We start from the raw sequence: 20,387 nt of genomic DNA on the forward strand, positions 1-20,387 counted from the left end.
CGCGACACAATTAGCTACGAATACAAAATTATGTTTGGATATGGTAATCTCTTGTTTTTCGCGGTTGGAAGCACGTGCAAGGTGAATAAACTGGTCCAGATATCAAGTGGGACCCACATTGAATGATCCCTAGAGTTTTTAAAACACGATATATGCGATTGAATGGTATATACTAACGGATGCGATCATACCAGCACTAATGCACCGGATCCCATCAGAACTCCGCAGTCAAGCGTGCTTGGGCGAGAGTAGTACTAGGATGGGTGACCTCCCGGGAAGTCCTCGTGTTGCATCCCTCCTTCTTTTTTTTTTTTTTTTTTTGGTTGTTGCGTAAGACTATATAGTACAAACATAACGCCGTAACTTTTACATCGTGAGGAACCACGCGACCCATAATACCTTTTCGGAAAGCCCCAAGAGTGTTTCTGGCAAGGCAATGGGTCTTCGTTCCATTGGACCGTTCCGGAGGCCGAATTTTGACGTTTGAAGGTGTTTCGGATGTTTTTTGGTGATCGCGACACAATTAGCTACAAGTACAAAATTATGTTTGGATATGGTTATCTCTTGTTTTTCGCGGTTGGAAGCACGTCCAAGGTGAATAAACGGTCCACATATCAAGTGGGACCCACATTGAATGATCCCTAGAGTTTTTAAAACACGATATATGCGATTGAATGGTATATACTAACGGATGCGATCATACCAGCACTAATTCACCGGATCCCATCAGAACTCCGCAGTTAAGCGTGCTTGGGCGAGAGTAGTACTAGGATGGGTGACCTCCCGGGAAGTCCTCGTGTTGCATCCCTCCTTCTTTTTTTTTTTTTTTTTTTGGTTGTTGCGTAAGACTATATAGTACAAACATAACGTCGTAACTTTTACATCGTGAGGGACCACGCGACCCATAATACCTTTTCGGAAAGCCCCAAGAGTGTTTCTGGCAAGGCAATGGGTCTTCGTACCATTGGACCATTCCGTAGGCCGAATTTTGACGTTTGAAGGTGTTTCGGATGTTTTCCGGTGATCGCGACACAATTAGCTACGAATACAAAATTATGTTTGGATATGGTAATCTCTTGTTTTTCGCGGTTGGAAGCACGTGCAAGGTGAATAAACTGGTCCAGATATCAAGTGGGACCCACATTGAATGATCCCTAGAGTTTTTAAAACACGATATATGCGATTGAATGGTATATACTAACGGATGCGATCATACCAGCACTAATGCACCGGATCCCATCAGAACTCCGCAGTCAAGCGTGCTTGGGCGAGAGTAGTACTAGGATGGGTGACCTCCCGGGAAGTCCTCGTGTTGCATCCCTCCTTCTTTTTTTTTTTTTTTTTTTGGTTGTTGCGTAAGACTATATAGTACAAACATAACGCCGTAACTTTTACATCGTGAGGAACCACGCGACCCATAATACCTTTTCGGAAAGCCCCAAGAGTGTTTCTGGCAAGGCAATGGGTCTTCGTTCCATTGGACCGTTCCGGAGGCCGAATTTTGACGTTTGAAGGTGTTTCGGATGTTTTTTGGTGATCGCGACACAATTAGCTACAAGTACAAAATTATGTTTGGATATGGTTATCTCTTGTTTTTCGCGGTTGGAAGCACATCCAAGGTGAATAAACGGTCCACATATCAAGTGGGACCCACATTGAATGATCCCTAGAGTTTTTAAAACACGATATATGCGATTGAATGGTATATACTAACGGATGCGATCATACCAGCACTAATTCACCGGATCCCATCAGAACTCCGCAGTTAAGCGTGCTTGGGCGAGAGTAGTACTAGGATGGGTGACCTCCCGGGAAGTCCTCGTGTTGCATCCCTCCTTCTTTTTTTTTTTTTTTTTTTGGTTGTTGCGTAAGACTATATAGTACAAACATAACGTCGTAACTTTTACATCGTGAGGGACCACGCGACCCATAATACCTTTTCGGAAAGCCCCAAGAGTGTTTCTGGCAAGGCAATGGGTCTTCGTACCATTGGACCATTCCGGAGGCCGAATTTTGACGTTTGAAGGTGTTTCGGATGTTTTCCGGTGATCGCGACACAATTAGCTACGAATACAAAATTATGTTTGGATATGGTAATCTCTTGTTTTTCGCGGTTGGAAGCACGTGCAAGGTGAATAAACTGGTCCAGATATCAAGTGGGACCCACATTGAATGATCCCTAGAGTTTTTAAAACACGATATATGCGATTGAATGGTATATACTAACGGATGCGATCATACCAGCACTAATGCACCGGATCCCATCAGAACTCCGCAGTCAAGCGTGCTTGGGCGAGAGTAGTACTAGGATGGGTGACCTCCCGGGAAGTCCTCGTGTTGCATCCCTCCTTCTTTTTTTTTTTTTTTTTTTGGTTGTTGCGTAAGACTATATAGTACAAACATAACGCCGTAACTTTTACATCGTGAGGAACCACGCGACCCATAATACCTTTTCGGAAAGCCCCAAGAGTGTTTCTGGCAAGGCAATGGGTCTTCGTTCCATTGGACCGTTCCGGAGGCCGAATTTTGACGTTTGAAGGTGTTTCGGATGTTTTTTGGTGATCGCGACACAATTAGCTACAAGTACAAAATTATGTTTGGATATGGTTATCTCTTGTTTTTCGCGGTTGGAAGCACGTCCAAGGTGAATAAACGGTCCACATATCAAGTGGGACCCACATTGAATGATCCCTAGAGTTTTTAAAACACGATATATGCGATTGAATGGTATATACTAACGGATGCGATCATACCAGCACTAATTCACCGGATCCCATCAGAACTCCGCAGTTAAGCGTGCTTGGGCGAGAGTAGTACTAGGATGGGTGACCTCCCGGGAAGTCCTCGTGTTGCATCCCTCCTTCTTTTTTTTTTTTTTTTTTTGGTTGTTGCGTAAGACTATATAGTACAAACATAACGTCGTAACTTTTACATCGTGAGGGACCACGCGACCCATAATACCTTTTCGGAAAGCCCCAAGAGTGTTTCTGGCAAGGCAATGGGTCTTTGTACCATTGGACCATTCCGTAGGCCGAATTTTGACGTTTGAAGGTGTTTCGGATGTTTTCCGGTGATCGCGACACAATTAGCTACGAATACAAAATTATGTTTGGATATGGTAATCTCTTGTTTTTCGCGGTTGGAAGCACGTGCAAGGTGAATAAACTGGTCCAGATATCAAGTGGGACCCACATTGAATGATCCCTAGAGTTTTTAAAACACGATATATGCGATTGAATGGTATATACTAACGGATGCGATCATACCAGCACTAATGCACCGGATCCCATCAGAACTCCGCAGTCAAGCGTGCTTGGGCGAGAGTAGTACTAGGATGGGTGACCTCCCGGGAAGTCCTCGTGTTGCATCCCTCCTTCTTTTTTTTTTTTTTTTTTTGGTTGTTGCGTAAGACTATATAGTACAAACATAACGCCGTAACTTTTACATCGTGAGGAACCACGCGACCCATAATACCTTTTCGGAAAGCCCCAAGAGTGTTTCTGGCAAGGCAATGGGTCTTCGTTCCATTGGACCGTTCCGGAGGCCGAATTTTGACGTTTGAAGGTGTTTCGGATGTTTTTTGGTGATCGCGACACAATTAGCTACAAGTACAAAATTATGTTTGGATATGGTTATCTCTTGTTTTTCGCGGTTGGAAGCACGTCCAAGGTGAATAAACGGTCCACATATCAAGTGGGACCCACATTGAATGATCCCTAGAGTTTTTAAAACACGATATATGCGATTGAATGGTATATACTAACGGATGCGATCATACCAGCACTAATTCACCGGATCCCATCAGAACTCCGCAGTTAAGCGTGCTTGGGCGAGAGTAGTACTAGGATGGGTGACCTCCCGGGAAGTCCTCGTGTTGCATCCCTCCTTCTTTTTTTTTTTTTTTTTTTGGTTGTTGCGTAAGACTATATAGTACAAACATAACGTCGTAACTTTTACATCGTGAGGGACCACGCGACCCATAATACCTTTTCGGAAAGCCCCAAGAGTGTTTCTGGCAAGGCAATGGGTCTTCGTACCATTGGACCATTCCGGAGGCCGAATTTTGACGTTTGAAGGTGTTTCGGATGTTTTCCGGTGATCGCGACACAATTAGCTACGAATACAAAATTATGTTTGGATATGGTAATCTCTTGTTTTTCGCGGTTGGAAGCACGTGCAAGGTGAATAAACTGGTCCAGAGATCAAGTGGGACCCACATTGAATGATCCCTAGAGTTTTTAAAACACGATATATGCGATTGAATGGTATATACTAACGGATGCGATCATACCAGCACTAATTCACCGGATCCCATCAGAACTCCGCAGTTAAGCGTGCTTGGGCGAGAGTAGTACTAGGATGGGTGACCTCCCGGGAAGTCCTCGTGTTGCATCCCTCCTTCTTTTTTTTTTTTTTTTTTTGGTTGTTGCGTAAGACTATATAGTACAAACATAACGTCGTAACTTTTACATCGTGAGGGACCACGCGACCCATAATACCTTTTCGGAAAGCCCCAAGAGTGTTTCTGGCAAGGCAATGGGTCTTCGTACCATTGGACCATTCCGGAGGCCGAATTTTGACGTTTGAAGGTGTTTCGGATGTTTTCCGGTGATCGCGACACAATTAGCTACGAATACAAAATTATGTTTGGATATGGTAATCTCTTGTTTTTCGCGGTTGGAAGCACGTGCAAGGTGAATAAACTGGTCCAGATATCAAGTGGGACCCACATTGAATGATCCCTAGAGTTTTTAAAACACGATATATGCGATTGAATGGTATATACTAACGGATGCGATCATACCAGCACTAATGCACCGGATCCCATCAGAACTCCGCAGTCAAGCGTGCTTGGGCGAGAGTAGTACTAGGATGGGTGACCTCCCGGGAAGTCCTCGTGTTGCATCCCTCCTTCTTTTTTTTTTTTTTTTTTTGGTTGTTGCGTAAGACTATATAGTACAAACATAACGCCGTAACTTTTACATCGTGAGGAACCACGCGACCCATAATACCTTTTCGGAAAGCCCCAAGAGTGTTTCTGGCAAGGCAATGGGTCTTCGTTCCATTGGACCGTTCCGGAGGCCGAATTTTGACGTTTGAAGGTGTTTCGGATGTTTTTTGGTGATCGCGACACAATTAGCTACAAGTACAAAATTATGTTTGGATATGGTTATCTCTTGTTTTTCGCGGTTGGAAGCACGTCCAAGGTGAATAAACGGTCCACATATCAAGTGGGACCCACATTGAATGATCCCTAGAGTTTTTAAAACACGATATATGCGATTGAATGGTATATACTAACGGATGCGATCATACCAGCACTAATTCACCGGATCCCATCAGAACTCCGCAGTTAAGCGTGCTTGGGCGAGAGTAGTACTAGGATGGGTGACCTCCCGGGAAGTCCTCGTGTTGCATCCCTCCTTCTTTTTTTTTTTTTTTTTTTGGTTGTTGCGTAAGACTATATAGTACAAACATAACGTCGTAACTTTTACATCGTGAGGGACCACGCGACCCATAATACCTTTTCGGAAAGCCCCAAGAGTGTTTCTGGCAAGGCAATGGGTCTTCGTACCATTGGACCATTCCGGAGGCCGAATTTTGACGTTTGAAGGTGTTTCGGATGTTTTCCGGTGATCGCGACACAATTAGCTACGAATACAAAATTATGTTTGGATATGGTAATCTCTTGTTTTTCGCGGTTGGAAGCACGTGCAAGGTGAATAAACTGGTCCAGAGATCAAGTGGGACCCACATTGAATGATCCCTAGAGTTTTTAAAACACGATATATGCGATTGAATGGTATATACTAACGGATGCGATCATACCAGCACTAATTCACCGGATCCCATCAGAACTCCGCAGTTAAGCGTGCTTGGGCGAGAGTAGTACTAGGATGGGTGACCTCCCGGGAAGTCCTCGTGTTGCATCCCTCCTTCTTTTTTTTTTTTTTTTTTTGGTTGTTGCGTAAGACTATATAGTACAAACATAACGTCGTAACTTTTACATCGTGAGGGACCACGCGACCCATAATACCTTTTCGGAAAGCCCCAAGAGTGTTTCTGGCAAGGCAATGGGTCTTCGTACCATTGGACCATTCCGGAGGCCGAATTTTGACGTTTGAAGGTGTTTCGGATGTTTTCCGGTGATCGCGACACAATTAGCTACGAATACAAAATTATGTTTGGATATGGTAATCTCTTGTTTTTCGCGGTTGGAAGCACGTGCAAGGTGAATAAACTGGTCCAGATATCAAGTGGGACCCACATTGAATGATCCCTAGAGTTTTTAAAACACGATATATGCGATTGAATGGTATATACTAACGGATGCGATCATACCAGCACTAATGCACCGGATCCCATCAGAACTCCGCAGTCAAGCGTGCTTGGGCGAGAGTAGTACTAGGATGGGTGACCTCCCGGGAAGTCCTCGTGTTGCATCCCTCCTTCTTTTTTTTTTTTTTTTTTTGGTTGTTGCGTAAGACTATATAGTACAAACATAACGCCGTAACTTTTACATCGTGAGGAACCACGCGACCCATAATACCTTTTCGGAAAGCCCCAAGAGTGTTTCTGGCAAGGCAATGGGTCTTCGTTCCATTGGACCGTTCCGGAGGCCGAATTTTGACGTTTGAAGGTGTTTCGGATGTTTTTTGGTGATCGCGACACAATTAGCTACAAGTACAAAATTATGTTTGGATATGGTTATCTCTTGTTTTTCGCGGTTGGAAGCACGTCCAAGGTGAATAAACGGTCCACATATCAAGTGGGACCCACATTGAATGATCCCTAGAGTTTTTAAAACACGATATATGCGATTGAATGGTATATACTAACGGATGCGATCATACCAGCACTAATTCACCGGATCCCATCAGAACTCCGCAGTTAAGCGTGCTTGGGCGAGAGTAGTACTAGGATGGGTGACCTCCCGGGAAGTCCTCGTGTTGCATCCCTCCTTCTTTTTTTTTTTTTTTTTTTGGTTGTTGCGTAAGACTATATAGTACAAACATAACGTCGTAACTTTTACATCGTGAGGGACCACGCGACCCATAATACCTTTTCGGAAAGCCCCAAGAGTGTTTCTGGCAAGGCAATGGGTCTTCGTACCATTGGACCATTCCGTAGGCCGAATTTTGACGTTTGAAGGTGTTTCGGATGTTTTCCGGTGATCGCGACACAATTAGCTACGAATACAAAATTATGTTTGGATATGGTAATCTCTTGTTTTTCGCGGTTGGAAGCACGTGCAAGGTGAATAAACTGGTCCAGATATCAAGTGGGACCCACATTGAATGATCCCTAGAGTTTTTAAAACACGATATATGCGATTGAATGGTATATACTAACGGATGCGATCATACCAGCACTAATGCACCGGATCCCATCAGAACTCCGCAGTCAAGCGTGCTTGGGCGAGAGTAGTACTAGGATGGGTGACCTCCCGGGAAGTCCTCGTGTTGCATCCCTCCTTCTTTTTTTTTTTTTTTTTTTGGTTGTTGCGTAAGACTATATAGTACAAACATAACGCCGTAACTTTTACATCGTGAGGAACCACGCGACCCATAATACCTTTTCGGAAAGCCCCAAGAGTGTTTCTGGCAAGGCAATGGGTCTTCGTTCCATTGGACCGTTCCGGAGGCCGAATTTTGACGTTTGAAGGTGTTTCGGATGTTTTTTGGTGATCGCGACACAATTAGCTACAAGTACAAAATTATGTTTGGATATGGTTATCTCTTGTTTTTCGCGGTTGGAAGCACATCCAAGGTGAATAAACGGTCCACATATCAAGTGGGACCCACATTGAATGATCCCTAGAGTTTTTAAAACACGATATATGCGATTGAATGGTATATACTAACGGATGCGATCATACCAGCACTAATTCACCGGATCCCATCAGAACTCCGCAGTTAAGCGTGCTTGGGCGAGAGTAGTACTAGGATGGGTGACCTCCCGGGAAGTCCTCGTGTTGCATCCCTCCTTCTTTTTTTTTTTTTTTTTTTGGTTGTTGCGTAAGACTATATAGTACAAACATAACGTCGTAACTTTTACATCGTGAGGGACCACGCGACCCATAATACCTTTTCGGAAAGCCCCAAGAGTGTTTCTGGCAAGGCAATGGGTCTTCGTACCATTGGACCATTCCGGAGGCCGAATTTTGACGTTTGAAGGTGTTTCGGATGTTTTCCGGTGATCGCGACACAATTGGCTACGAATACAAAATTATGTTTGGATATGGTAATCTCTTGTTTTTCGCGGTTGGAAGCACGTGCAAGGTGAATAAACTGGTCCAGATATCAAGTGGGACCCACATTGAATGATCCCTAGAGTTTTTAAAACACGATATATGCGATTGAATGGTATATACTAACGGATGCGATCATACCAGCACTAATGCACCGGATCCCATCAGAACTCCGCAGTCAAGCGTGCTTGGGCGAGAGTAGTACTAGGATGGGTGACCTCCCGGGAAGTCCTCGTGTTGCATCCCTCCTTCTTTTTTTTTTTTTTTTTTTGGTTGTTGCGTAAGACTATATAGTACAAACATAACGCCGTAACTTTTACATCGTGAGGAACCACGCGACCCATAATACCTTTTCGGAAAGCCCCAAGAGTGTTTCTGGCAAGGCAATGGGTCTTCGTTCCATTGGACCGTTCCGGAGGCCGAATTTTGACGTTTGAAGGTGTTTCGGATGTTTTTTGGTGATCGCGACACAATTAGCTACAAGTACAAAATTATGTTTGGATATGGTTATCTCTTGTTTTTCGCGGTTGGAAGCACGTCCAAGGTGAATAAACGGTCCACATATCAAGTGGGACCCACATTGAATGATCCCTAGAGTTTTTAAAACACGATATATGCGATTGAATGGTATATACTAACGGATGCGATCATACCAGCACTAATTCACCGGATCCCATCAGAACTCCGCAGTTAAGCGTGCTTGGGCGAGAGTAGTACTAGGATGGGTGACCTCCCGGGAAGTCCTCGTGTTGCATCCCTCCTTCTTTTTTTTTTTTTTTTTTTGGTTGTTGCGTAAGACTATATAGTACAAACATAACGTCGTAACTTTTACATCGTGAGGGACCACGCGACCCATAATACCTTTTCGGAAAGCCCCAAGAGTGTTTCTGGCAAGGCAATGGGTCTTCGTACCATTGGACCATTCCGGAGGCCGAATTTTGACGTTTGAAGGTGTTTCGGATGTTTTCCGGTGATCGCGACACAATTGGCTACGAATACAAAATTATGTTTGGATATGGTAATCTCTTGTTTTTCGCGGTTGGAAGCACGTGCAAGGTGAATAAACTGGTCCAGATATCAAGTGGGACCCACATTGAATGATCCCTAGAGTTTTTAAAACACGATATATGCGATTGAATGGTATATACTAACGGATGCGATCATACCAGCACTAATGCACCGGATCCCATCAGAACTCCGCAGTCAAGCGTGCTTGGGCGAGAGTAGTACTAGGATGGGTGACCTCCCGGGAAGTCCTCGTGTTGCATCCCTCCTTCTTTTTTTTTTTTTTTTTTTGGTTGTTGCGTAAGACTATATAGTACAAACATAACGCCGTAACTTTTACATCGTGAGGAACCACGCGACCCATAATACCTTTTCGGAAAGCCCCAAGAGTGTTTCTGGCAAGGCAATGGGTCTTCGTTCCATTGGACCGTTCCGGAGGCCGAATTTTGACGTTTGAAGGTGTTTCGGATGTTTTTTGGTGATCGCGACACAATTAGCTACAAGTACAAAATTATGTTTGGATATGGTTATCTCTTGTTTTTCGCGGTTGGAAGCACGTCCAAGGTGAATAAACGGTCCACATATCAAGTGGGACCCACATTGAATGATCCCTAGAGTTTTTAAAACACGATATATGCGATTGAATGGTATATACTAACGGATGCGATCATACCAGCACTAATTCACCGGATCCCATCAGAACTCCGCAGTCAAGCGTGCTTGGGCGAGAGTAGTACTAGGATGGGTGACCTCCCGGGAAGTCCTCGTGTTGCATCCCTCCTTCTTTTTTTTTTTTTTTTTTTGGTTGTTGCGTAAGACTATATAGTACAAACATAACGTCGTAACTTTTACATCGTGAGGGACCACGCGACCCATAATACCTTTTCGGAAAGCCCCAAGAGTGTTTCTGGCAAGGCAATGGGTCTTCGTACCATTGGACCATTCCGGAGGCCGAATTTTGACGTTTGAAGGTGTTTCGGATGTTTTCCGGTGATCGCGACACAATTAGCTACGAATACAAAATTATGTTTGGATATGGTAATCTCTTGTTTTTCGCGGTTGGAAGCACGTGCAAGGTGAATAAACTGGTCCAGATATCAAGTGGGACCCACATTGAATGATCCCTAGAGTTTTTAAAACACGATATATGCGATTGAATGGTATATACTAACGGATGCGATCATACCAGCACTAATGCACCGGATCCCATCAGAACTCCGCAGTCAAGCGTGCTTGGGCGAGAGTAGTACTAGGATGGGTGACCTCCCGGGAAGTCCTCGTGTTGCATCCCTCCTTCTTTTTTTTTTTTTTTTTTTGGTTGTTGCGTAAGACTATATAGTACAAACATAACGCCGTAACTTTTACATCGTGAGGAACCACGCGACCCATAATACCTTTTCGGAAAGCCCCAAGAGTGTTTCTGGCAAGGCAATGGGTCTTCGTTCCATTGGACCGTTCCGGAGGCCGAATTTTGACGTTTGAAGGTGTTTCGGATGTTTTTTGGTGATCGCGACACAATTAGCTACAAGTACAAAATTATGTTTGGATATGGTTATCTCTTGTTTTTCGCGGTTGGAAGCACGTCCAAGGTGAATAAACGGTCCACATATCAAGTGGGACCCACATTGAATGATCCCTAGAGTTTTTAAAACACGATATATGCGATTGAATGGTATATACTAACGGATGCGATCATACCAGCACTAATTCACCGGATCCCATCAGAACTCCGCAGTTAAGCGTGCTTGGGCGAGAGTAGTACTAGGATGGGTGACCTCCCGGGAAGTCCTCGTGTTGCATCCCTCCTTCTTTTTTTTTTTTTTTTTTTGGTTGTTGCGTAAGACTATATAGTACAAACATAACGTCGTAACTTTTACATCGTGAGGGACCACGCGACCCATAATACCTTTTCGGAAAGCCCCAAGAGTGTTTCTGGCAAGGCAATGGGTCTTCGTACCATTGGACCATTCCGGAGGCCGAATTTTGACGTTTGAAGGTGTTTCGGATGTTTTCCGGTGATCGCGACACAATTAGCTACGAATACAAAATTATGTTTGGATATGGTAATCTCTTGTTTTTCGCGGTTGGAAGCACGTGCAAGGTGAATAAACTGGTCCAGATATCAAGTGGGACCCACATTGAATGATCCCTAGAGTTTTTAAAACACGATATATGCGATTGAATGGTATATACTAACGGATGCGATCATACCAGCACTAATGCACCGGATCCCATCAGAACTCCGCAGTCAAGCGTGCTTGGGCGAGAGTAGTACTAGGATGGGTGACCTCCCGGGAAGTCCTCGTGTTGCATCCCTCCTTCTTTTTTTTTTTTTTTTTTTGGTTGTTGCGTAAGACTATATAGTACAAACATAACGCCGTAACTTTTACATCGTGAGGAACCACGCGACCCATAATACCTTTTCGGAAAGCCCCAAGAGTGTTTCTGGCAAGGCAATGGGTCTTCGTTCCATTGGACCGTTCCGGAGGCCGAATTTTGACGTTTGAAGGTGTTTCGGATGTTTTTTGGTGATCGCGACACAATTAGCTACAAGTACAAAATTATGTTTGGATATGGTTATCTCTTGTTTTTCGAGGTTGGAAGCACATCCAAGGTGAATAAACGGTCCACATATCAAGTGGGACCCACATTGAATGATCCCTAGAGTTTTTAAAACACGATATATGCGATTGAATGGTATATACTAACGGATGCGATCATACCAGCACTAATTCACCGGATCCCATCAGAACTCCGCAGTTAAGCGTGCTTGGGCGAGAGTAGTACTAGGATGGGTGACCTCCCGGGAAGTCCTCGTGTTGCATCCCTCCTTCTTTTTTTTTTTTTTTTTTTGGTTGTTGCGTAAGACTATATAGTACAAACATAACGTCGTAACTTTTACATCGTGAGGGACCACGCGACCCATAATACCTTTTCGGAAAGCCCCAAGAGTGTTTCTGGCAAGGCAATGGGTCTTCGTACCATTGGACCATTCCGGAGGCCGAATTTTGACGTTTGAAGGTGTTTCGGATGTTTTCCGGTGATCGCGACACAATTAGCTACGAATACAAAATTATGTTTGGATATGGTAATCTCTTGTTTTTCGCGGTTGGAAGCACGTGCAAGGTGAATAAACTGGTCCAGAGATCAAGTGGGACCCACATTGAATGATCCCTAGAGTTTTTAAAACACGATATATGCGATTGAATGGTATATACTAACGGATGCGATCATACCAGCACTAATGCACCGGATCCCATCAGAACTCCGCAGTCAAGCGTGCTTGGGCGAGAGTAGTACTAGGATGGGTGACCTCCCGGGAAGTCCTCGTGTTGCATCCCTCCTTCTTTTTTTTTTTTTTTTTTTGGTTGTTGCGTAAGACTATATAGTACAAACATAACGCCGTAACTTTTACATCGTGAGGAACCACGCGACCCATAATACCTTTTCGGAAAGCCCCAAGAGTGTTTCTGGCAAGGCAATGGGTCTTCGTTCCATTGGACCGTTCCGGAGGCCGAATTTTGACGTTTGAAGGTGTTTCGGATGTTTTTTGGTGATCGCGACACAATTAGCTACAAGTACAAAATTATGTTTGGATATGGTTATCTCTTGTTTTTCGCGGTTGGAAGCACGTCCAAGGTGAATAAACGGTCCACATATCAAGTGGGACCCACATTGAATGATCCCTAGAGTTTTTAAAACACGATATATGCGATTGAATGGTATATACTAACGGATGCGATCATACCAGCACTAATTCACCGGATCCCATCAGAACTCCGCAGTTAAGCGTGCTTGGGCGAGAGTAGTACTAGGATGGGTGACCTCCCGGGAAGTCCTCGTGTTGCATCCCTCCTTCTTTTTTTTTTTTTTTTTTTGGTTGTTGCGTAAGACTATATAGTACAAACATAACGCCGTAACTTTTACATCGTGAGGGACCACGCGACCCATAATACCTTTTCGGAAAGCCCCAAGAGTGTTTCTGGCAAGGCAATGGGTCTTCGTTCCATTGGACCGTTCCGGAGGCCGAATTTTGACGTTTGAAGGTGTTTCGGATGTTTTTTGGTGATCGCGACACAATTAGCTACAAGTACAAAATTATGTTTGGATATGGTTATCTCTTGTTTTTCGCGGTTGGAAGCACGTCCAAGGTGAATAAACGGTCCACATATCAAGTGGGACCCACATTGAATGATCCCTAGAGTTTTTAAAACACGATATATGCGATTGAATGGTATATACTAACGGATGCGATCATACCAGCACTAATTCACCGGATCCCATCAGAACTCCGCAGTTAAGCGTGCTTGGGCGAGAGTAGTACTAGGATGGGTGACCTCCCGGGAAGTCCTCGTGTTGCATCCCTCCTTCTTTTTTTTTTTTTTTTTTTGGTTGTTGCGTAAGACTATATAGTACAAACATAACGTCGTAACTTTTACATCGTGAGGGACCACGCGACCCATAATACCTTTTCGGAAAGCCCCAAGAGTGTTTCTGGCAAGGCAATGGGTCTTCGTACCATTGGACCATTCCGGAGGCCGAATTTTGACGTTTGAAGGTGTTTCGGATGTTTTCCGGTGATCGCGACACAATTAGCTACGAATACAAAATTATGTTTGGATATGGTAATCTCTTGTTTTTCGCGGTTGGAAGCACGTGCAAGGTGAATAAACTGGTCCAGATATCAAGTGGGACCCACATTGAATGATCCCTAGAGTTTTTAAAACACGATATATGCGATTGAATGGTATATACTAACGGATGCGATCATACCAGCACTAATGCACCGGATCCCATCAGAACTCCGCAGTCAAGCGTGCTTGGGCGAGAGTAGTACTAGGATGGGTGACCTCCCGGGAAGTCCTCGTGTTGCATCCCTCCTTCTTTTTTTTTTTTTTTTTTTGGTTGTTGCGTAAGACTATATAGTACAAACATAACGCCGTAACTTTTACATCGTGAGGAACCACGCGACCCATAATACCTTTTCGGAAAGCCCCAAGAGTGTTTCTGGCAAGGCAATGGGTCTTCGTTCCATTGGACCGTTCCGGAGGCCGAATTTTGACGTTTGAAGGTGTTTCGGATGTTTTTTGGTGATCGCGACACAATTAGCTACAAGTACAAAATTATGTTTGGATATGGTTATCTCTTGTTTTTCGCGGTTGGAAGCACATCCAAGGTGAATAAACGGTCCACATATCAAGTGGGACCCACATTGAATGATCCCTAGAGTTTTTAAAACACGATATATGCGATTGAATGGTATATACTAACGGATGCGATCATACCAGCACTAATTCACCGGATCCCATCAGAACTCCGCAGTTAAGCGTGCTTGGGCGAGAGTAGTACTAGGATGGGTGACCTCCCGGGAAGTCCTCGTGTTGCATCCCTCCTTCTGTTTTTTTTTTTTTTTTTTGGTTGTTGCGTAAGACTATATAGTACAAACATAACGTCGTAACTTTTACATCGTGAGGGACCACGCGACCCATAATACCTTTTCGGAAAGCCCCAAGAGTGTTTCTGGCAAGGCAATGGGTCTTCGTACCATTGGACCATTCCGGAGGCCGAATTTTGACGTTTGAAGGTGTTTCGGATGTTTTCCGGTGATCGCGACACAATTAGCTACGAATACAAAATTATGTTTGGATATGGTAATCTCTTGTTTTTCGCGGTTGGAAGCACGTGCAAGGTGAATAAACTGGTCCAGATATCAAGTGGGACCCACATTGAATGATCCCTAGAGTTTTTAAAACACGATATATGCGATTGAATGGTATATACTAACGGATGCGATCATACCAGCACTAATGCACCGGATCCCATCAGAACTCCGCAGTCAAGCGTGCTTGGGCGAGAGTAGTACTAGGATGGGTGACCTCCCGGGAAGTCCTCGTGTTGCATCCCTCCTTCTTTTTTTTTTTTTTTTTTGGTTGTTGCGTAAGACTATATAGTACAAACATAACGCCGTAACTTTTACATCGTGAGGAACCACGCGACCCATAATACCTTTTCGGAAAGCCCCAAGAGTGTTTCTGGCAAGGCAATGGGTCTTCGTTCCATTGGACCGTTCCGGAGGCCGAATTTTGACGTTTGAAGGTGTTTCGGATGTTTTTTGGTGATCGCGACACAATTAGCTACAAGTACAAAATTATGTTTGGATATGGTTATCTCTTGTTTTTCGCGGTTGGAAGCACATCCAAGGTGAATAAACGGTCCACATATCAAGTGGGACCCACATTGAATGATCCCTAGAGTTTTTAAAACACGATATATGCGATTGAATGGTATATACTAACGGATGCGATCATACCAGCACTAATTCACCGGATCCCATCAGAACTCCGCAGTTAAGCGTGCTTGGGCGAGAGTAGTACTAGGATGGGTGACCTCCCGGGAAGTCCTCGTGTTGCATCCCTCCTTCTGTTTTTTTTTTTTTTTTTTGGTTGTTGCGTAAGACTATATAGTACAAACATAACGTCGTAACTTTTACATCGTGAGGGACCACGCGACCCATAATACCTTTTCGGAAAGCCCCAAGAGTGTTTCTGGCAAGGCAATGGGTCTTCGTACCATTGGACCATTCCGGAGGCCGAATTTTGACGTTTGAAGGTGTTTCGGATGTTTTCCGGTGATCGCGACACAATTAGCTACGAATACAAAATTATGTTTGGATATGGTAATCTCTTGTTTTTCGCGGTTGGAAGCACGTGCAAGGTGAATAAACTGGTCCAGATATCAAGTGGGACCCACATTGAATGATCCCTAGAGTTTTTAAAACACGATATATGCGATTGAATGGTATATACTAACGGATGCGATCATACCAGCACTAATGCACCGGATCCCATCAGAACTCCGCAGTCAAGCGTGCTTGGGCGAGAGTAGTACTAGGATGGGTGACCTCCCGGGAAGTCCTCGTGTTGCATCCCTCCTTCTTTTTTTTTTTTTTTTTTTGGTTGTTGCGTAAGACTATATAGTACAAACATAACGCCGTAACTTTTACATCGTGAGGAACCACGCGACCCATAATACCTTTTCGGAAAGCCCCAAGAGTGTTTCTGGCAAGGCAATGGGTCTTCGTTCCATTGGACCGTTCCGGAGGCCGAATTTTGACGTTTGAAGGTGTTTCGGATGTTTTTTGGTGATCGCGACACAATTAGCTACAAGTACAAAATTATGTTTGGATATGGTTATCTCTTGTTTTTCGCGGTTGGAAGCACATCCAAGGTGAATAAACGGTCCACATATCAAGTGGGACCCACATTGAATGATCCCTAGAGTTTTTAAAACACGATATATGCGATTGAATGGTATATACTAACGGATGCGATCATACCAGCACTAATTCACCGGATCCCATCAGAACTCCGCAGTTAAGCGTGCTTGGGCGAGAGTAGTACTAGGATGGGTGACCTCCCGGGAAGTCCTCGTGTTGCATCCCTCCTTCTGTTTTTTTTTTTTTTTTTTGGTTGTTGCGTAAGACTATATAGTACAAACATAACGTCGTAACTTTTACATCGTGAGGGACCACGCGACCCATAATACCTTTTCGGAAAGCCCCAAGAGTGTTTCTGGCAAGGCAATGGGTCTTCGTACCATTGGACCATTCCGGAGGCCGAATTTTGACGTTTGAAGGTGTTTCGGATGTTTTCCGGTGATCGCGACACAATTAGCTACGAATACAAAATTATGTTTGGATATGGTAATCTCTTGTTTTTCGCGGTTGGAAGCACGTGCAAGGTGAATAAACTGGTCCAGATATCAAGTGGGACCCACATTGAATGATCCCTAGAGTTTTTAAAACACGATATATGCGATTGAATGGTATATACTAACGAATGCGATCATACCAGCACTAATGCACCGGATCCCATCAGAACTCCGCAGTCAAGCGTGCTTGGGCGAGAGTAGTACTAGGATGGGTGACCTCCCGGGAAGTCCTCGTGTTGCATCCCTCCTTCTTTTTTTTTTTTTTTTTTTGGTTGTTGCGTAAGACTATATAGTACAAACATAACGCCGTAACTTTTACATCGTGAGGAACCACGCGACCCATAATACCTTTTCGGAAAGCCCCAAGAGTGTTTCTGGCAAGGCAATGGGTCTTCGTTCCATTGGACCGTTCCGGAGGCCGAATTTTGACGTTTGAAGGTGTTTCGGATGTTTTTTGGTGATCGCGACACAATTAGCTACAAGTACAAAATTATGTTTGGATATGGTTATCTCTTGTTTTTCGCGGTTGGAAGCACGTCCAAGGTGAATAAACGGTCCACATATCAAGTGGGACCCACATTGAATGATCCCTAGAGTTTTTAAAACACGATATATGCGATTGAATGGTATATACTAACGGATGCGATCATACCAGCACTAATTCACCGGATCCCATCAGAACTCCGCAGTTAAGCGTGCTTGGGCGAGAGTAGTACTAGGATGGGTGACCTCCCGGGAAGTCCTCGTGTTGCATCCCTCCTTCTTTTTTTTTTTTTTTTTTTGGTTGTTGCGTAAGACTATATAGTACAAACATAACGTCGTAACTTTTACATCGTGAGGGACCACGCGACCCATAATACCTTTTCGGAAAGCCCCAAGAGTGTTTCTGGCAAGGCAATGGGTCTTCGTACCATTGGACCATTCCGGAGGCCGAATTTTGACGTTTGAAGGTGTTTCGGATGTTTTCCGGTGATCGCGACACAATTAGCTACGAATACAAAATTATGTTTGGATATGGTAATCTCTTGTTTTTCGCGGTTGGAAGCACGTGCAAGGTGAATAAACTGGTCCAGATATCAAGTGGGACCCACATTGAATGATCCCTAGAGTTTTTAAAACACGATATATGCGATTGAATGGTATATACTAACGGATGCGATCATACCAGCACTAATGCACCGGATCCCATCAGAACTCCGCAGTCAAGCGTGCTTGGGCGAGAGTAGTACTAGGATGGGTGACCTCCCGGGAAGTCCTCGTGTTGCATCCCTCCTTCTTTTTTTTTTTTTTTTTTTGGTTGTTGCGTAAGACTATATAGTACAAACATAACGCCGTAACTTTTACATCGTGAGGAACCACGCGACCCATAATACCTTTTCGGAAAGCCCCAAGAGTGTTTCTGGCAAGGCAATGGGTCTTCGTTCCATTGGACCGTTCCGGAGGCCGAATTTTGACGTTTGAAGGTGTTTCGGATGTTTTTTGGTGATCGCGACACAATTAGCTACAAGTACAAAATTATGTTTGGATATGGTTATCTCTTGTTTTTCGCGGTTGGAAGCACGTCCAAGGTGAATAAACGGTCCACATATCAAGTGGGACCCACATTGAATGATCCCTAGAGTTTTTAAAACACGATATATGCGATTGAATGGTATATACTAACGGATGCGATCATACCAGCACTAATTCACCGGATCCCATCAGAACTCCGCAGTTAAGCGTGCTTGGGCGAGAGTAGTACTAGGATGGGTGACCTCCCGGGAAGTCCTCGTGTTGCATCCCTCCTTCTTTTTTTTTTTTTTTTTTTGGTTGTTGCGTAAGACTATATAGTACAAACATAACGTCGTAACTTTTACATCGTGAGGGACCACGCGACCCATAATACCTTTTCGGAAAGCCCCAAGAGTGTTTCTGGCAAGGCAATGGGTCTTCGTACCATTGGACCATTCCGGAGGCCGAATTTTGACGTTTGAAGGTGTTTCGGATGTTTTCCGGTGATCGCGACACAATTAGCTACGAATACAAAATTATGTTTGGATATGGTAATCTCTTGTTTTTCGCGGTTGGAAGCACGTGCAAGGTGAATAAACTGGTCCAGATATCAAGTGGGACCCACATTGAATGATCCCTAGAGTTTTTAAAACACGATATATGCGATTGAATGGTATATACTAACGGATGCGATCATACCAGCACTAATGCACCGGATCCCATCAGAACTCCGCAGTCAAGCGTGCTTGGGCGAGAGTAGTACTAGGATGGGTGACCTCCCGGGAAGTCCTCGTGTTGCATCCCTCCTTCTTTTTTTTTTTTTTTTTTTGGTTGTTGCGTAAGACTATATAGTACAAACATAACGCCGTAACTTTTACATCGTGAGGAACCACGCGACCCATAATACCTTTTCGGAAAGCCCCAAGAGTGTTTCTGGCAAGGCAATGGGTCTTCGTTCCATTGGACCGTTCCGGAGGCCGAATTTTGACGTTTGAAGGTGTTTCGGATGTTTTTTGGTGATCGCGACACAATTAGCTACAAGTACAAAATTATGTTTGGATATGGTTATCTCTTGTTTTTCGCGGTTGGAAGCACGTCCAAGGTGAATAAACGGTCCACATATCAAGTGGGACCCACATTGAATGATCCCTAGAGTTTTTAAAACACGATATATGCGATTGAATGGTATATACTAACGGATGCGATCATACCAGCACTAATTCACCGGATCCCATCAGAACTCCGCAGTTAAGCGTGCTTGGGCGAGAGTAGTACTAGGATGGGTGACCTCCCGGGAAGTCCTCGTGTTGCATCCCTCCTTCTGTTTTTTTTTTTTTTTTTTGGTTGTTGCGTAAGACTATATAGTACAAACATAACGTCGTAACTTTTACATCGTGAGGGACCACGCGACCCATAATACCTTTTCGGAAAGCCCCAAGAGTGTTTCTGGCAAGGCAATGGGTCTTCGTACCATTGGACCATTCCGGAGGCCGAATTTTGACGTTTGAAGGTGTTTCGGATGTTTTCCGGTGATCGCGACACAATTAGCTACGAATACAAAATTATGTTTGGATATGGTAATCTCTTGTTTTTCGCGGTTGGAAGCACGTGCAAGGTGAATAAACTGGTCCAGATATCAAGTGGGACCCACATTGAATGATCCCTAGAGTTTTTAAAACACGATATATGCGATTGAATGGTATATACTAACGGATGCGATCATACCAGCACTAATGCACCGGATCCCATCAGAACTCCGCAGTCAAGCGTGCTTGGGCGAGAGTAGTACTAGGATGGGTGACCTCCCGGGAAGTCCTCGTGTTGCATCCCTCCTTCTTTTTTTTTTTTTTTTTTGGTTGTTGCGTAAGACTATATAGTACAAACATAACGCCGTAACTTTTACATCGTGAGGAACCACGCGACCCATAAT

At 44.2% G+C, this 20,387-nt stretch overlaps 40 non-coding genes across 40 annotated transcripts; all 40 read left to right on the forward strand.

Moving 5' to 3' along the window:
- Window positions 1-177: 177 nt before the first annotated feature.
- Window positions 178-296, forward strand: LOC147936443 (5S ribosomal RNA). Its single transcript, XR_015570084.1, has one exon. It is a non-coding gene; the product is annotated as a 5S ribosomal RNA (ribosomal RNA).
- A 393-nt stretch (window positions 297-689) lies between these two features.
- On the forward strand, window positions 690-808 carry LOC147936444 (5S ribosomal RNA). Its single transcript, XR_015570047.1, has one exon. It is a non-coding gene; the product is annotated as a 5S ribosomal RNA (ribosomal RNA).
- Window positions 809-1,202: 394 nt separating this feature from the next.
- On the forward strand, window positions 1,203-1,321 carry LOC147936445 (5S ribosomal RNA). Its single transcript, XR_015570085.1, has one exon. It is a non-coding gene; the product is annotated as a 5S ribosomal RNA (ribosomal RNA).
- A 393-nt stretch (window positions 1,322-1,714) lies between these two features.
- On the forward strand, window positions 1,715-1,833 carry LOC147936446 (5S ribosomal RNA). The gene has a single exon (XR_015570048.1). It is a non-coding gene; the product is annotated as a 5S ribosomal RNA (ribosomal RNA).
- Window positions 1,834-2,227: 394 nt separating this feature from the next.
- On the forward strand, window positions 2,228-2,346 carry LOC147936447 (5S ribosomal RNA). Its single transcript, XR_015570086.1, has one exon. It is a non-coding gene; the product is annotated as a 5S ribosomal RNA (ribosomal RNA).
- Window positions 2,347-2,739: 393 nt separating this feature from the next.
- Window positions 2,740-2,858, forward strand: LOC147936448 (5S ribosomal RNA). The gene has a single exon (XR_015570049.1). It is a non-coding gene; the product is annotated as a 5S ribosomal RNA (ribosomal RNA).
- A 394-nt stretch (window positions 2,859-3,252) lies between these two features.
- LOC147936449 (5S ribosomal RNA) lies at window positions 3,253-3,371 on the forward strand. Its single transcript, XR_015570088.1, has one exon. It is a non-coding gene; the product is annotated as a 5S ribosomal RNA (ribosomal RNA).
- Window positions 3,372-3,764: 393 nt separating this feature from the next.
- On the forward strand, window positions 3,765-3,883 carry LOC147936450 (5S ribosomal RNA). The gene has a single exon (XR_015570050.1). It is a non-coding gene; the product is annotated as a 5S ribosomal RNA (ribosomal RNA).
- A 394-nt stretch (window positions 3,884-4,277) lies between these two features.
- Window positions 4,278-4,396, forward strand: LOC147936451 (5S ribosomal RNA). Its single transcript, XR_015570051.1, has one exon. It is a non-coding gene; the product is annotated as a 5S ribosomal RNA (ribosomal RNA).
- Window positions 4,397-4,790: 394 nt separating this feature from the next.
- LOC147936452 (5S ribosomal RNA) lies at window positions 4,791-4,909 on the forward strand. Its single transcript, XR_015570089.1, has one exon. It is a non-coding gene; the product is annotated as a 5S ribosomal RNA (ribosomal RNA).
- A 393-nt stretch (window positions 4,910-5,302) lies between these two features.
- Window positions 5,303-5,421, forward strand: LOC147936453 (5S ribosomal RNA). Its single transcript, XR_015570052.1, has one exon. It is a non-coding gene; the product is annotated as a 5S ribosomal RNA (ribosomal RNA).
- Window positions 5,422-5,815: 394 nt separating this feature from the next.
- On the forward strand, window positions 5,816-5,934 carry LOC147936454 (5S ribosomal RNA). Its single transcript, XR_015570054.1, has one exon. It is a non-coding gene; the product is annotated as a 5S ribosomal RNA (ribosomal RNA).
- A 394-nt stretch (window positions 5,935-6,328) lies between these two features.
- LOC147936455 (5S ribosomal RNA) lies at window positions 6,329-6,447 on the forward strand. The gene has a single exon (XR_015570090.1). It is a non-coding gene; the product is annotated as a 5S ribosomal RNA (ribosomal RNA).
- A 393-nt stretch (window positions 6,448-6,840) lies between these two features.
- Window positions 6,841-6,959, forward strand: LOC147936456 (5S ribosomal RNA). The gene has a single exon (XR_015570055.1). It is a non-coding gene; the product is annotated as a 5S ribosomal RNA (ribosomal RNA).
- A 394-nt stretch (window positions 6,960-7,353) lies between these two features.
- Window positions 7,354-7,472, forward strand: LOC147936457 (5S ribosomal RNA). Its single transcript, XR_015570091.1, has one exon. It is a non-coding gene; the product is annotated as a 5S ribosomal RNA (ribosomal RNA).
- Window positions 7,473-7,865: 393 nt separating this feature from the next.
- LOC147936458 (5S ribosomal RNA) lies at window positions 7,866-7,984 on the forward strand. Its single transcript, XR_015570056.1, has one exon. It is a non-coding gene; the product is annotated as a 5S ribosomal RNA (ribosomal RNA).
- Window positions 7,985-8,378: 394 nt separating this feature from the next.
- On the forward strand, window positions 8,379-8,497 carry LOC147936459 (5S ribosomal RNA). The gene has a single exon (XR_015570092.1). It is a non-coding gene; the product is annotated as a 5S ribosomal RNA (ribosomal RNA).
- A 393-nt stretch (window positions 8,498-8,890) lies between these two features.
- Window positions 8,891-9,009, forward strand: LOC147936460 (5S ribosomal RNA). The gene has a single exon (XR_015570057.1). It is a non-coding gene; the product is annotated as a 5S ribosomal RNA (ribosomal RNA).
- A 394-nt stretch (window positions 9,010-9,403) lies between these two features.
- On the forward strand, window positions 9,404-9,522 carry LOC147936461 (5S ribosomal RNA). The gene has a single exon (XR_015570093.1). It is a non-coding gene; the product is annotated as a 5S ribosomal RNA (ribosomal RNA).
- A 393-nt stretch (window positions 9,523-9,915) lies between these two features.
- On the forward strand, window positions 9,916-10,034 carry LOC147936462 (5S ribosomal RNA). The gene has a single exon (XR_015569394.1). It is a non-coding gene; the product is annotated as a 5S ribosomal RNA (ribosomal RNA).
- Window positions 10,035-10,428: 394 nt separating this feature from the next.
- LOC147936463 (5S ribosomal RNA) lies at window positions 10,429-10,547 on the forward strand. Its single transcript, XR_015570094.1, has one exon. It is a non-coding gene; the product is annotated as a 5S ribosomal RNA (ribosomal RNA).
- Window positions 10,548-10,940: 393 nt separating this feature from the next.
- LOC147936464 (5S ribosomal RNA) lies at window positions 10,941-11,059 on the forward strand. The gene has a single exon (XR_015570058.1). It is a non-coding gene; the product is annotated as a 5S ribosomal RNA (ribosomal RNA).
- A 394-nt stretch (window positions 11,060-11,453) lies between these two features.
- Window positions 11,454-11,572, forward strand: LOC147936465 (5S ribosomal RNA). Its single transcript, XR_015570095.1, has one exon. It is a non-coding gene; the product is annotated as a 5S ribosomal RNA (ribosomal RNA).
- Window positions 11,573-11,965: 393 nt separating this feature from the next.
- LOC147936466 (5S ribosomal RNA) lies at window positions 11,966-12,084 on the forward strand. The gene has a single exon (XR_015570059.1). It is a non-coding gene; the product is annotated as a 5S ribosomal RNA (ribosomal RNA).
- Window positions 12,085-12,478: 394 nt separating this feature from the next.
- On the forward strand, window positions 12,479-12,597 carry LOC147936467 (5S ribosomal RNA). The gene has a single exon (XR_015570096.1). It is a non-coding gene; the product is annotated as a 5S ribosomal RNA (ribosomal RNA).
- A 393-nt stretch (window positions 12,598-12,990) lies between these two features.
- LOC147936468 (5S ribosomal RNA) lies at window positions 12,991-13,109 on the forward strand. Its single transcript, XR_015570060.1, has one exon. It is a non-coding gene; the product is annotated as a 5S ribosomal RNA (ribosomal RNA).
- A 393-nt stretch (window positions 13,110-13,502) lies between these two features.
- LOC147936469 (5S ribosomal RNA) lies at window positions 13,503-13,621 on the forward strand. Its single transcript, XR_015570061.1, has one exon. It is a non-coding gene; the product is annotated as a 5S ribosomal RNA (ribosomal RNA).
- Window positions 13,622-14,015: 394 nt separating this feature from the next.
- LOC147936470 (5S ribosomal RNA) lies at window positions 14,016-14,134 on the forward strand. Its single transcript, XR_015570097.1, has one exon. It is a non-coding gene; the product is annotated as a 5S ribosomal RNA (ribosomal RNA).
- Window positions 14,135-14,527: 393 nt separating this feature from the next.
- LOC147936471 (5S ribosomal RNA) lies at window positions 14,528-14,646 on the forward strand. Its single transcript, XR_015570062.1, has one exon. It is a non-coding gene; the product is annotated as a 5S ribosomal RNA (ribosomal RNA).
- Window positions 14,647-15,041: 395 nt separating this feature from the next.
- LOC147936472 (5S ribosomal RNA) lies at window positions 15,042-15,160 on the forward strand. The gene has a single exon (XR_015570099.1). It is a non-coding gene; the product is annotated as a 5S ribosomal RNA (ribosomal RNA).
- Window positions 15,161-15,552: 392 nt separating this feature from the next.
- On the forward strand, window positions 15,553-15,671 carry LOC147936473 (5S ribosomal RNA). Its single transcript, XR_015570063.1, has one exon. It is a non-coding gene; the product is annotated as a 5S ribosomal RNA (ribosomal RNA).
- Window positions 15,672-16,066: 395 nt separating this feature from the next.
- LOC147936474 (5S ribosomal RNA) lies at window positions 16,067-16,185 on the forward strand. Its single transcript, XR_015570100.1, has one exon. It is a non-coding gene; the product is annotated as a 5S ribosomal RNA (ribosomal RNA).
- Window positions 16,186-16,578: 393 nt separating this feature from the next.
- On the forward strand, window positions 16,579-16,697 carry LOC147936475 (5S ribosomal RNA). Its single transcript, XR_015570065.1, has one exon. It is a non-coding gene; the product is annotated as a 5S ribosomal RNA (ribosomal RNA).
- A 395-nt stretch (window positions 16,698-17,092) lies between these two features.
- Window positions 17,093-17,211, forward strand: LOC147936476 (5S ribosomal RNA). The gene has a single exon (XR_015569543.1). It is a non-coding gene; the product is annotated as a 5S ribosomal RNA (ribosomal RNA).
- A 393-nt stretch (window positions 17,212-17,604) lies between these two features.
- On the forward strand, window positions 17,605-17,723 carry LOC147936477 (5S ribosomal RNA). The gene has a single exon (XR_015570066.1). It is a non-coding gene; the product is annotated as a 5S ribosomal RNA (ribosomal RNA).
- Window positions 17,724-18,117: 394 nt separating this feature from the next.
- On the forward strand, window positions 18,118-18,236 carry LOC147936478 (5S ribosomal RNA). Its single transcript, XR_015570101.1, has one exon. It is a non-coding gene; the product is annotated as a 5S ribosomal RNA (ribosomal RNA).
- Window positions 18,237-18,629: 393 nt separating this feature from the next.
- On the forward strand, window positions 18,630-18,748 carry LOC147936479 (5S ribosomal RNA). The gene has a single exon (XR_015570067.1). It is a non-coding gene; the product is annotated as a 5S ribosomal RNA (ribosomal RNA).
- A 394-nt stretch (window positions 18,749-19,142) lies between these two features.
- Window positions 19,143-19,261, forward strand: LOC147936480 (5S ribosomal RNA). The gene has a single exon (XR_015570102.1). It is a non-coding gene; the product is annotated as a 5S ribosomal RNA (ribosomal RNA).
- Window positions 19,262-19,654: 393 nt separating this feature from the next.
- Window positions 19,655-19,773, forward strand: LOC147936481 (5S ribosomal RNA). The gene has a single exon (XR_015570068.1). It is a non-coding gene; the product is annotated as a 5S ribosomal RNA (ribosomal RNA).
- Window positions 19,774-20,168: 395 nt separating this feature from the next.
- On the forward strand, window positions 20,169-20,287 carry LOC147936482 (5S ribosomal RNA). Its single transcript, XR_015570103.1, has one exon. It is a non-coding gene; the product is annotated as a 5S ribosomal RNA (ribosomal RNA).
- Window positions 20,288-20,387: the final 100 nt, after the last annotated feature.

The sequence above is a fragment of the Camelina sativa genome, chromosome 10, assembly GCF_030686135.1.
Source record: "Camelina sativa cultivar CO46 ecotype springtype chromosome 10, ASM3068613v1".
Classification (NCBI taxonomy): Eukaryota; Viridiplantae; Streptophyta; class Magnoliopsida; order Brassicales; family Brassicaceae; genus Camelina; species Camelina sativa.